The 11248-nt window shown below is 33.8% G+C and overlaps 1 pseudogene across 1 annotated transcript; it reads right to left on the reverse strand.

The window, feature by feature from the left end:
• Nucleotides 1-9115: 9115 nt before the first annotated feature.
• Nucleotides 9116-10624, reverse strand: LOC100931420 (annotated as a pseudogene). The gene has a single exon (XR_004229588.1). The product of XR_004229588.1 is annotated as an actin-related protein 2/3 complex subunit 1A pseudogene (transcript).
• Nucleotides 10625-11248: the final 624 nt, after the last annotated feature.

Here is an 11248-nt window from a genome sequence, read left to right on the forward strand (position 1 = left end):
CTTTTAACCAGAAGCAAGCACAACCATAAAAGTAAAAAAAAAAAAAAAAAAAAAAAAAAAAAGGTGGGGGAACTACCAAAAGAAAAGGAAAGAAAATAAGCAAGAAACAGAAAAGAACCTTAATCTTAGAAAGGTACTCTGGTGACAGGGCAGACCAAAATAACAACTCAGATGAGGACAAAATGTCCACAGACGAAGTTTCAGAGTGATATGAATTGGTCTCAAGACCAAAGAGGCTTCTTGGAAGTGCTCATAAAAGACTTTAAAAGGTAAATAAGAGAGGTAGAAGAAAAAAATGAGAAAGGAAATGAGAGGTATGCATGAGAGAATCAAGAGCTTGAAAAAGAAAGGAAAAAAATTGTCAGAAGAAAACAACTCTATAAACAATAAATTAACCAAATGGAAAAAAGAAATACAAAAGCTAACAGAAGAAAATCACATATAAAAAACTAGGGCAAGTGGAAGCTGATGACTTTGTGAGACAGCAAAAATCAGTCAAACTAAAACAAATGAAAAAAATGGAAGAAAATGTGAACTATCTCATTGGAAAAACAGCCAACCTGGAAAATAGATCCAGAAGAGAAAATTTAAAAATTATTGGCCTGCCTGAAGTGTATGACTAAAAAAAGAGGCTGGATAGCATTCCTTAAGAAATCATTAAGGAAAATTGCTCCAATATTCTAGAAACAGAGAGAGAAATGCTCACTGAAAGAATCCATCGATCATCTTTGGAAAGAGATCCCACAAAGAAAACCCCAAGGAACACTATTGCTAAACTCCAGAACTACAATCTCAAGGAAAAAATACTGCAAGTTGCCAGACAGAAAAAATTCAAATATCAAGGAGCTACAGTCAGGATTAAATAGGATTGGAGGGCCTGGAATACCATATCGTGGATTACAATGAAGAATTAAGTACCCAGATAAACTCAGTATCACCTTTCAGAAGGGTCAATGGAGCTTCAATGAAATAAGAGACTTTCATTCATTTCTACTGAAAAAAAAACCAGAACCAAACAGAAAACTTAATCTACAAACACAGGACTCAAGAGAAGCATAGAAAGGAAAAATATATGTTATTTAAAGGTTGAACTGTTCATGTCCCTAGATGGGAAAACAATATCTATAATTCTTGAGAACTATATCTATCACTGGGGCAGACAGAGAGGGTATCACATGGATTGAGGATGTGATTGTACAGGGAACAGACATGTACATCATGTTTGATGGCATCAAAAAAAAAAAGCATTAAGGGTTGGGAAAAGATCTGTACTGGAAAAAGAGGAAAGGGAAGGAATAAAAGACAATTAGTTCACATGAAGAGGTGCAAAAAAAAAAAAAAAAAAAAGAAGAGGTGCAAAAGACTTATTACAATTGAGGGGGGAAAAGGAAGGGAGATGAGCATTTTTTGAAGCTTGATCTCATTAGTTTTGGCTCTAAAAGGAATAATTTAATCATTAATTTGGATATGGAAATTTATTTAACCCTATAAAAAAGTAGGAGAAAGAGGAAAGAGAAGGGAGGGGCAGGATAGAAGGGAAAGCATAAACCCTAGGGAAAAAGGTAAGAGAAGAGAGGAAGGGGTGATAGACAATAAGGTAGTGGGTAGAGTGGGTTAAAAAACCTAGCTGTGTGACCCTGGGCAAGTCACTTAATCCCAACTGCCTCAGCAAAAGCCAAAACAAAACAAAATACTTCTAAAAGAAGAGGGGAGGGGTGATAGGAAATAGTGGGTGGGGTGGGTAAAAAAAAAGAAAACATGACTAAGGACAGGGTGGAAAGAAAGAACAAAAGATATATATAGGGGAGAAAATAGGAAGGAGGGAAATACAGAGCAGCTAATCATAATTGTGAATGTAAATGGGATAAACTCTCCCATGAAATAGAAGCAAATAGCAGAATTAAAAAAAAATAGGATTCCCAGAATCCTATAATTTGTTGTTCATAAGAAACATATTTGATGCAGAGAGACACATATGGAGTAAAAGTAAAAGGCTGGAACAAAATTTAATATGCTTTAGCTGAAGTTAAAAAAAGAAGGGGTAGCAATTCTGCTCTCAGATAATGCAAAAGTAAAAAATAGATCATATTAAAAGAGATAAGGAAATAAAGGGAACCATAAACAATGAAGTAGTAACAATACTAAATGTATATGCACCAAGAGGTAGAGTAACCATATTCCTAGAGAAAATTTTAAAACCAGTTACAGAGAAAAATAGACAGCAAAATTATACCTCAACTTTCATATCTCAGAATCAGACAAAACTAACTACAAAATAAACAAGAAAGAAACTAGGGAGGTTAATAGAATCCTAGAAAACCTAGATATCATAGCTCTCTGGAGAAAACTGAATAGAGATAGAAAGAAATATACCATTTTCTCAGCAGTACATTGCACCTACACAAAAAAATTGACCATATATTAAAACCTTACAATCAGATGGGAAAAGGCAGAAATAGTAAATGCTTCTTTTTCAGACCACAATGCAATAAAAATTATATTCAGTAAAGGGCCAGGGAACAACAGATTAAAAATCAATTAGAAATTATATAATCTAATTCTAAAAAATGAATGAGTCAAACAACAAATCACAGAAACAATCCGTAATTTCATTGAAGAGAATGACAATGAGACAAGAAACAAAAACGTATGGGATGCAGCCAAAGTAATTCTTAGGGGAAATTTTATATCTCTAAATAGCCATGTGAATAAACTATGAATTGTACCTGCAACTAAAAAAGCTAGAAAAAGAACAAATTAACCTCCCCAATTAAATACTAAATTACAAATTCTGAAACTCAAAGGAGAGATTAATAAAATTGAAACTAAGAAAACTATTGAACTAATAAATAAAATTAAAATTTGGTTTTATGGAAAATCCAACAAAATTGTTATAAAAAAAGGAAACCTTTGCTTAATTTGATCAGAAAAAGGAAAGAAAAAAACCCCAAATCATCGGTATCAAAAATGAAAAGGGTGAACTTACCACCCAATGACAAAGAAATTAAAACAATAATTAGGAGCTATTTTGCCCGATTGTATGGTAGTAAGTCTGACAATCTAACTAAAATGGATGAATATTTACAAAAATATAATTTGACCATATTAATACAAGAGGCAACAAATTAATAAATTATTTAAATAGTTCCATTTTAGAAAAAAGAAATTGAACAAACCATTAATGAACTCACTAAGAAAAAAACCTCAGGGGCTAGATAAATTTACAAGTGAATTCTATCAAACATTTAAAGAACAATTAATTCCAGTACTATGTAAACTATTTGGAAAAATAGGTAAAGAAAGAGTCTTGTCAATTTCCTTCTATGACACAAATATAGTACTGATACCTAAACCAGGAAGAGCCAAAACAGAGAAAGAAAATTACAGACCAATCTCCCTAATGAATATTAATGCAAAAAATTTATTTTATTTAATTTTTATAAAGGCTTTTTATTTTCAAAACATATGCATGGATAAATTTTCAACATTAATTCTTGCAAAACCTTATGTCAGTTTTTACCTACCTTCCTCTAATCCCTTCCCTAGTTGGCACGTAATCTACTATATGTTAAACATTGTAAAAAAAATGTTAAATTCAATATATACATACATATTTATACAATAATCTTGCTGTACAAGAAAATCAAATCAAAAAAGAAAAAAATGAGAAAGAAAATAAAATGCAAGCTAACAACAACAAAAAGAGTGAAAATGCTATGTTGTGATCCACACTCGGTTCCTATAGTCCTTTCTTTGGGTGTAAATGGCTCTCTTCCTAACAAGATCATTGGAACTGGCCTGAATCATCTCATTGTTGAAAAGAGCTATGTCAATCAGAATCAATCATCATATAATCTTCTTGTTGCTGGATACAATGATCTCCTGGTTCTGCTTATTTTACTTAGCAACAGTTCATGTAAGTCTCTCCAGGGCTCTCTGAAATCATTTTGCTGATCGTTTCTTATAGAACAATAATATTCCACAACATTCATATACCATAATATATTCAGCTATTTTCCAATTGAAGGGCATCCATTCAACTTCCAGTTTCTTGACACTACAAAAAGGGCTGCCACAAACATAGTTCCAAATTGCTCTCTAGAATAGTTGGATCAAATCACAACTCCACCAACAATGTATTAGTGTCCCAGTTTCCCACATTCTCTCCAATATTCATCATTATTTTTTCCTGTCATCTTAGTCAATCTGAGAGGTGTGTAGTGGTACCTCAGAGTTGTATTAATTTGCATGTCTCTGATCAATAGTGATTTGGAACACCTTTTCATATGACGAGAGATGGTTTTAATTTCTTCATCTGAAAATTGTTCATATCCTTTGATGCAAAAATTTTAAATAAATATCAGCAAAAATTACAGCAACTTATCAGCAGGATAATACACTATGAACAAGTGGGATTTATACCAGGAATGCAGGGCTGGTTCAATATTGGAAAAACTATTACCATAATTGATTATATCAATAACAAAATGAACAGAAATCATATGATAATATGATGCAGATCAATAGATCTCAATAGATGAAGAAAAAGCTTTTGACAAAATACAGCACCCATTCCTATTAAAAATACTAGAGAACATAGGGATAAAAGGAGCTTTCCTTAAAATAATAAGCAATATCTATCCAAAAACAACAGTAAGCAATATTTGTAATGAAGAGAAGCTGGATGCATTCCCAATAAGATTAGGGGTGAAACAAGGATGCTCATTATCACCACTATTATTTGACATTGTACTAGAAATATTGGCTTTATCCATAGAAATTAAAGGAATTAGAATAGGCAATGAGGAAATAAAACTATCACACTTTGCAGATGATATGATGATATACTTAGAGAATACTAGAAAATCATCCAAAACCTACTGGAAACAATTAACAACTTTAGCAAAGTTGCAGGATATAAAACAAACCTATACAAGTCATCAGCATTTCTATATATTACCAACAAAGCCCGTCAGCAAGAGATAAAAAGAGAAATTCAATTTAAAATTACTGTTGATAAAATAAAACATTTGGGGGTGCTTACCTGTCAAGACAAACCCAAGAATTATATGACCACGATTACAAAACACTTCTCACACAAATAAAGTCAGATCTAAACAATTGGAAAAATACAATTTGCTCATGAGCTAATATGATAAAAATGACAATTTTGCCTAAATTGGTTTACTTGTTCTATGCCATACCAATCAAACTGCCAAAAATCATTTTATGGTACCAGAAAAAATAATAACAGAATTCATCTGGAAGAACAAAGGTCAAGAATATCAAGGGAATTAATGAAAACAAAACAAAACAAAGGATAGTGGCTTAGCAGTACCAAACCTAAAACTATATTATAAAGCAGCAGTCATCAAAATTATTTTGTAGTGGCTAAGAAATAGAGGGATGGATCAGTGGAATAGATTCAATAAACAGGGCACAATAATTAAGACCTATCCTAATTTAGTTTTTGATAAACCCTGAAACACCAACTTCTGGAATAAGAACTCACTATTTGACAAAAATTGCTGGGAAAACTGGAAAATAATGTCAGAATCTCAGTATAGACCTACATCTTACACCCTTTATCAAAATAAGGACAAAATGGGTACATGATTTGGGTATAAAGGATTATAACATAAACAAATTAGGAGAACAAAGAATAATTTACCTATCAGATCTTTGTCGAAGGGAGGAATTTATGACCAAAGAACTAGAGAACATTATGAAAGGCAAAATGGACAACTCTGATTACATTAAATTAAAAATGTTTTGCACAAATAAAACCAAGAGAAACAAGATTAATAGGAACCTACAAAGCTGAGAAAAAAATCTTTACAGCCAATGTTTCTGATAAAGGTCTCATTTCTAAAGTATATAAAGAACAGTTTCAAATTTATAAGAATAAGTCATTCCCAATTGATAAATTATCAAAGGATATGAATAGACAATATTCAGATGATGAAATTAAAGTCATCTATTTTTACATGAAAGATGCTCTAAATCACTATTGATTAGAGAAATACAAATTAAAACAACTCTGAGGTATCACCTCAAACCTTCCAGATTGGATAAAATGACAGGAAAAGATAATGATAAATGTTGGAAGGGATGTGGGAAATCTGGGACAGTAATGCATTGTTGGTGAGGTCATGAAATGATCCAACCATTCTGGAGAGCAATCTGCAACTATGCCCAAAGGGCTATAAAACTGTATATCCTTTGACCCAGCAGTGCCATTACTGGGTTTGTGTTCCAAAGAAATCATAAAGGAGGGGAAAAGACCCACATGTGCAAAAATGTTTGTAGCAACTCTATTTGTGATTACAAAACATTGGAAATTGAGTAGATGCCCATCAACTGGGGAATGACTGAACAAGTTGTGGCACATGAAGGTAATGGAATATTATTGTTCTATAAAAATGATGAACAAGCTGATTATAGAAAGGCCTGGAAAAATTTACATGAACTGATGCTGAGTGAAACAAGCAAAACCAGGAATACACTGTATGCAATAATAGCAAGAATGTTTGATGATTAACTATGAAAGATTTGGTTCTTCTCAGTAGTTTAGTGATCCAAAGCAATCTTAATAGACTATGGACAGAAGATATTATCTGCTTCTAGGAAAATAATGAAGGAAACTTAATGTGAATCAACATATCTTATGTTCACCCTTTTTTGTATTTTTTTTTTATCTCTTCCATGGTTTTTCCCTTTTGTTTTGATTTTTTTCTTCCAACATTACTAATAAAGTAAGATGTATTAAAAACAAAACAAAGCAAAAAACTTTGCACTCTCCCAAAGTGGTAAGATGTAAAGGATTAGATTAAATCTTAGTGTCTTATCTAAAATGTCTTTTTCTCTTATTCTTTGAGTTATTGATGCCACCTACACCTAGAATACTATTAGAAAATCTCTAAATATATCATATCCCACATCCAATTTCCCCAAATGTGGGCAATAGTATCATCATCTGTTATATAGGAATTTATGTGGAATAAAACACTACATTTTGAGTCAGAATATTTGCATTCAAACGTTACTATTGACAATATTTTTGAGATCCTAGCTAAGTCACATAACTTCCTTGGATTTGCTCCCCCCCCCCTTTTTTTTTTGAGGCAATTGGGATTAAGTGACTTGCCCAGGATCACACAGTCAGGAAGTGTTAAGTGTCTGAGGTCAAATTAGAACTCAGGTCCTCCTGACTTCAAGGCTGGTGCTCTATCCACTGTGCCACCTAGCTGCCCCAGATTCCTTTTTTTTTTCAACTGTAAAACAAGAATATTGGGTGGTGTCCTATGAGAGCCATTCTAGTTCTACATTTCTAATTCAATGAAATTAATAAAAGGTGTCATTCATTTAAGATAATATCCATTACTCTGGAGGATTTTGGTACTGAAAGGGTGAAAATATATGCATTTTTATAAAACAATAAAAACAAGTTTAAAGAAAAAAGAAAATTGCTCTGAAGTTTTAAAACAAGAGGTGAAAATAGAAATAGAAAAAAATCCACTGACTACCCCCTGAAAGAAAAAAAAACTAGGATGAAAACTTACAGGATTATACCCAAATTTCAAATCCTCCAGGTGAAGCAGAAAATATTAAGAGCAACAAGAAAAAAAACAATTAAAATATGGTGGAAACACAATTGGAATCATGCAAGAGCTAGTGTTGGCTACCTTAAAAGACTGAAGGTTTCATTTAGAACATTATCTTGAAGAGCAAAAGAACTGAGATTGTGGCTAAAAATATCCATCCTTGAACATTTAAGTATAATCCTGAATGAAAAAAAAAATTCAATAAATTGACATACTTTCAGGATTTTGTCACAGAAAGACCAGAACACAATAGAAAATGTAACATACAAGATTCAGGAGAAATATAAGGTTAACACCAAACACCAATTACAAGGGACTCAATAAGGACAAAATATTTACTTTTTATAAGTAAAAATGTAAACTGTACATCCAAGTTTGTTATTAGTAATTGGGTGGATCAAAAGAAAGATTGAGGTAGAGCTTAGCATGATGTGATTCTAAAAAGCAAAATGGTGTAGGAAAAGGTAAAAAAAAGCAATTATCTCGTGCAAATGAGGTGCAAGAGGGATAACTAATACAGAGGAATTAGAGGAGGAAGAAGGGTTTGTAGTTTTGGAAACTTACATAAGATAAGAGTTTAATATATACATTTAGAAGGATAGGAAAGTCTTCCAAATTCATAAAGAAATAAGAGGATGAGAGAACAAGATAAGGGGAGTGTAGAAGGGTATGTAGATTAATGAGAATGGGACAGAGAACAACATATACATATATGTGTGCATGTATATATGTGTGTGTGTATATATATATATATATGTATAAATGTCTTCGAAATTCAGAAAGAAACAAGAGAGCAAGGGGATAGGATGAGGAGAGATAATAAAGGAGGCATCCTTGGAGGGGCAATATATTAAAGAATAGGAAAGCAAGGTAGCAGAGTAATGAGAAGGGTTGGAATAGAATGCGAAGGATAGTGAGGAAAATAGGAAGGAGGAAAATATACAAGTAATTGTAGCTTAGAATGTGAAGGGGATGAATTTACTTATAAATGAAAATAGAGAGCAGACTAAAATTTTGAATTCAACAATGTGTTGCTTTTGAGAGATACAGGCACACAAACATAAAATAAAGATCAGGAATAGAATTTATTATATAAAAATGGAATGGAAGTAATTGTGTTCTCACACAAACTTAAGGCTAAAATAGATTTAATCAAAAGAGAAAAATAGGGAAACTACATTATATGTCAGTCATATTAATCCATATTGTTTTAGGCCACTTAAAATAATTGGACAGTATAAAAATCTATTAATATACCTGACAAAACTGACACAGGAACTATACAAATATAAGCATAAAACACCTTTTATACAAATAAAGTTAGATCTAAATAATTGAAATAATATTTATAGTTCATGGGTAAGTACATCTAATATAACAAAAATGACTTATTAACTTATTAAAAACTATCTTATTGAGTTAGAAAAATAGCAACAGAGTGCATTTGGAAGAGCGCTAATTTAGGGTTAGGGTTAGGGTTAGGGTTTATTTTTCTAGCAGACAACTTACATAAAATCCCCCGTTAATTTAGAATGACAATTTTCCACAAAAAACTACTTAAAGAGCAGCTTTGGTCAAGAATGGAATGAAATAGCCAATCAAAAAGACATCACTGCTGATTTTTTAAACCAATACATTCACCAATTATGTTCAACAAAACAAAAACAAAACATCTGCAAGGGATATTTCCTCAGTTTTGACTTGTGGTAGCGTCTTTTCCATCTTCATGCAAATGCTGAAGCTGCATTCTGTCAAGTATCTGTCATGCTAGAGAATGGAAGTACAGCTTCACATGATTCATAGCCCCTGGATCGAAGATTCTAAAGTCTTGAAATCCCAAATTGTCATTGCTCCATCAATGCCAGTGGTGCAAAATTTGCGGCAGTCTTGCTTGTCCACTTCATAAATAGACACTTGGGTGATACTGTTTTGGTGTAGTGTTTCTAGAGCAGTGTTGTGATCTTCAGTCGTGGCTCTCTTATCCATGTTGCGGAAGCGCTCCATAGCAGAGATGTTGCGCTGGATGCTCTGTTTTGGAATGTCTAATTTGGAGACCAAGGTCAAGGAGCCACGGTCATCATAGTTAAACAGCATTGGGCAGCAGTCATGGCCAGCAGCCACCACACTATTCTCAGAGACAAACGACACACTCAGGAGTGGGAGGAACTCTGTTTTCAGCTGTGAAACCATCATGTTTTTGGAGGCATCCGCAACTGAAACAGTACTATCATGGCTGACCCAAGCGAGGTGGTTCCCACTGGCAGAGAAACTAACCCCATGGACCCAACCACCACTTCCAGTACCACCAAACTCTGACATCAGCTGACCAAAAGGCATCTTGGTACCCCATGGAGTACTGGCTGGCTTTTCATCAACTTCTTTAATGTAGGCAGAAAAAACTCTGCATTTGAAATCACAAGATCCAGCAGCCAATAAAACATTGTTGGGGTGCCAGTCCAAACTAAGGACAGTAGAACGAATTGGCTTTTTAATGTGTTTGCTCACCCACCAGTCATTTTCAGATTCAAAGTAGCACACAGAAATCAGTTGAGCTCCACTACCTACAGCAAATTTATTCTCTAGGGGAGACCATTTCACAAAAGTAGCTGCACGATTAATCCTCAGGATGACTAGGGTTGGTTTCCAGATGCCATCTTTCTGATTCCAGACATAGGCATTACGGTCTGCACCACAAGTTACAATTCGATCACTCTTGGGAGCCCAGTCAATACCTGTAATGTGTCCATTGTGTTCTTTCAGTTCATGGGCTTTTACCCATTGGTTCCCATTCTTCTTGTAAATGTGGACTTCATGATTATTAGGGCTAAGGGCAATCTGAGTAGATCTCTGTTCCAAGCATGGCAGGTGATTGGCTCTAGTAAAAACTGATGTAAGGACATTATTCTTAGTGTTTTCAAAAGGAAAAAGCTGGGAGGGGGAGGGTGCGGACAGGCCCGGAGCGGAGGATTCGCGGACTCTGGTCGGTCGAAGCGAATAAGCTCCGGCGGGAGGCAGGGGGAAGACGGAGGCCGGGCTATTTTTTTCCTAATAAATTATAAATTAAATTTTTGAAAAGAAAATTTTGGGGAAAACACAGGTAAGAGTAATTCAGGATAAGAGCACATGGTTGGTCATGACCTATGTTAGTTAAGAGAGTACTCACATAGATGAAGTCACAAATCCATTGAAATATTAAAGGATTACCTGCCAAAGAAAAATCTTTATTTAAGCTATGAGGAGTCATTGAAGGTTTTTGAATGGGAGAATTTTTGCATCTTATATTATGAACAATAATTATAGCAGGGACTATTCCAATGCTGGTCTTCTCAGTAAAGACACTGATTTGATAACAATAATTTATATCAAGAACCTCACGAAGGAGATCCAGTTTGAAATAGCTTCATTTTGAAGAGGAAAAAAGTATCTACATAGGGATAGGGACTGGATCAGTGATTTCATTCCCTCCCTCAATGCAAACCCCTCCATCAAATAATCTTAGAGAGTTGGCTGGAGCAAAGCTTCTTAAACTGTGAGTTGTGACCCCATATGTGACTAAATGTGACTAAATATATACTAAAAGTATATATTTAATCTGTATATTTATTTTATGTAACAATCTACCTGGGATCATCTAAAAAATTCTC

This window comes from Sarcophilus harrisii, chromosome 5 (genome assembly GCF_902635505.1).
Source record: "Sarcophilus harrisii chromosome 5, mSarHar1.11, whole genome shotgun sequence".
NCBI lineage: Eukaryota > Metazoa > Chordata > Mammalia > Dasyuromorphia > Dasyuridae > Sarcophilus > Sarcophilus harrisii.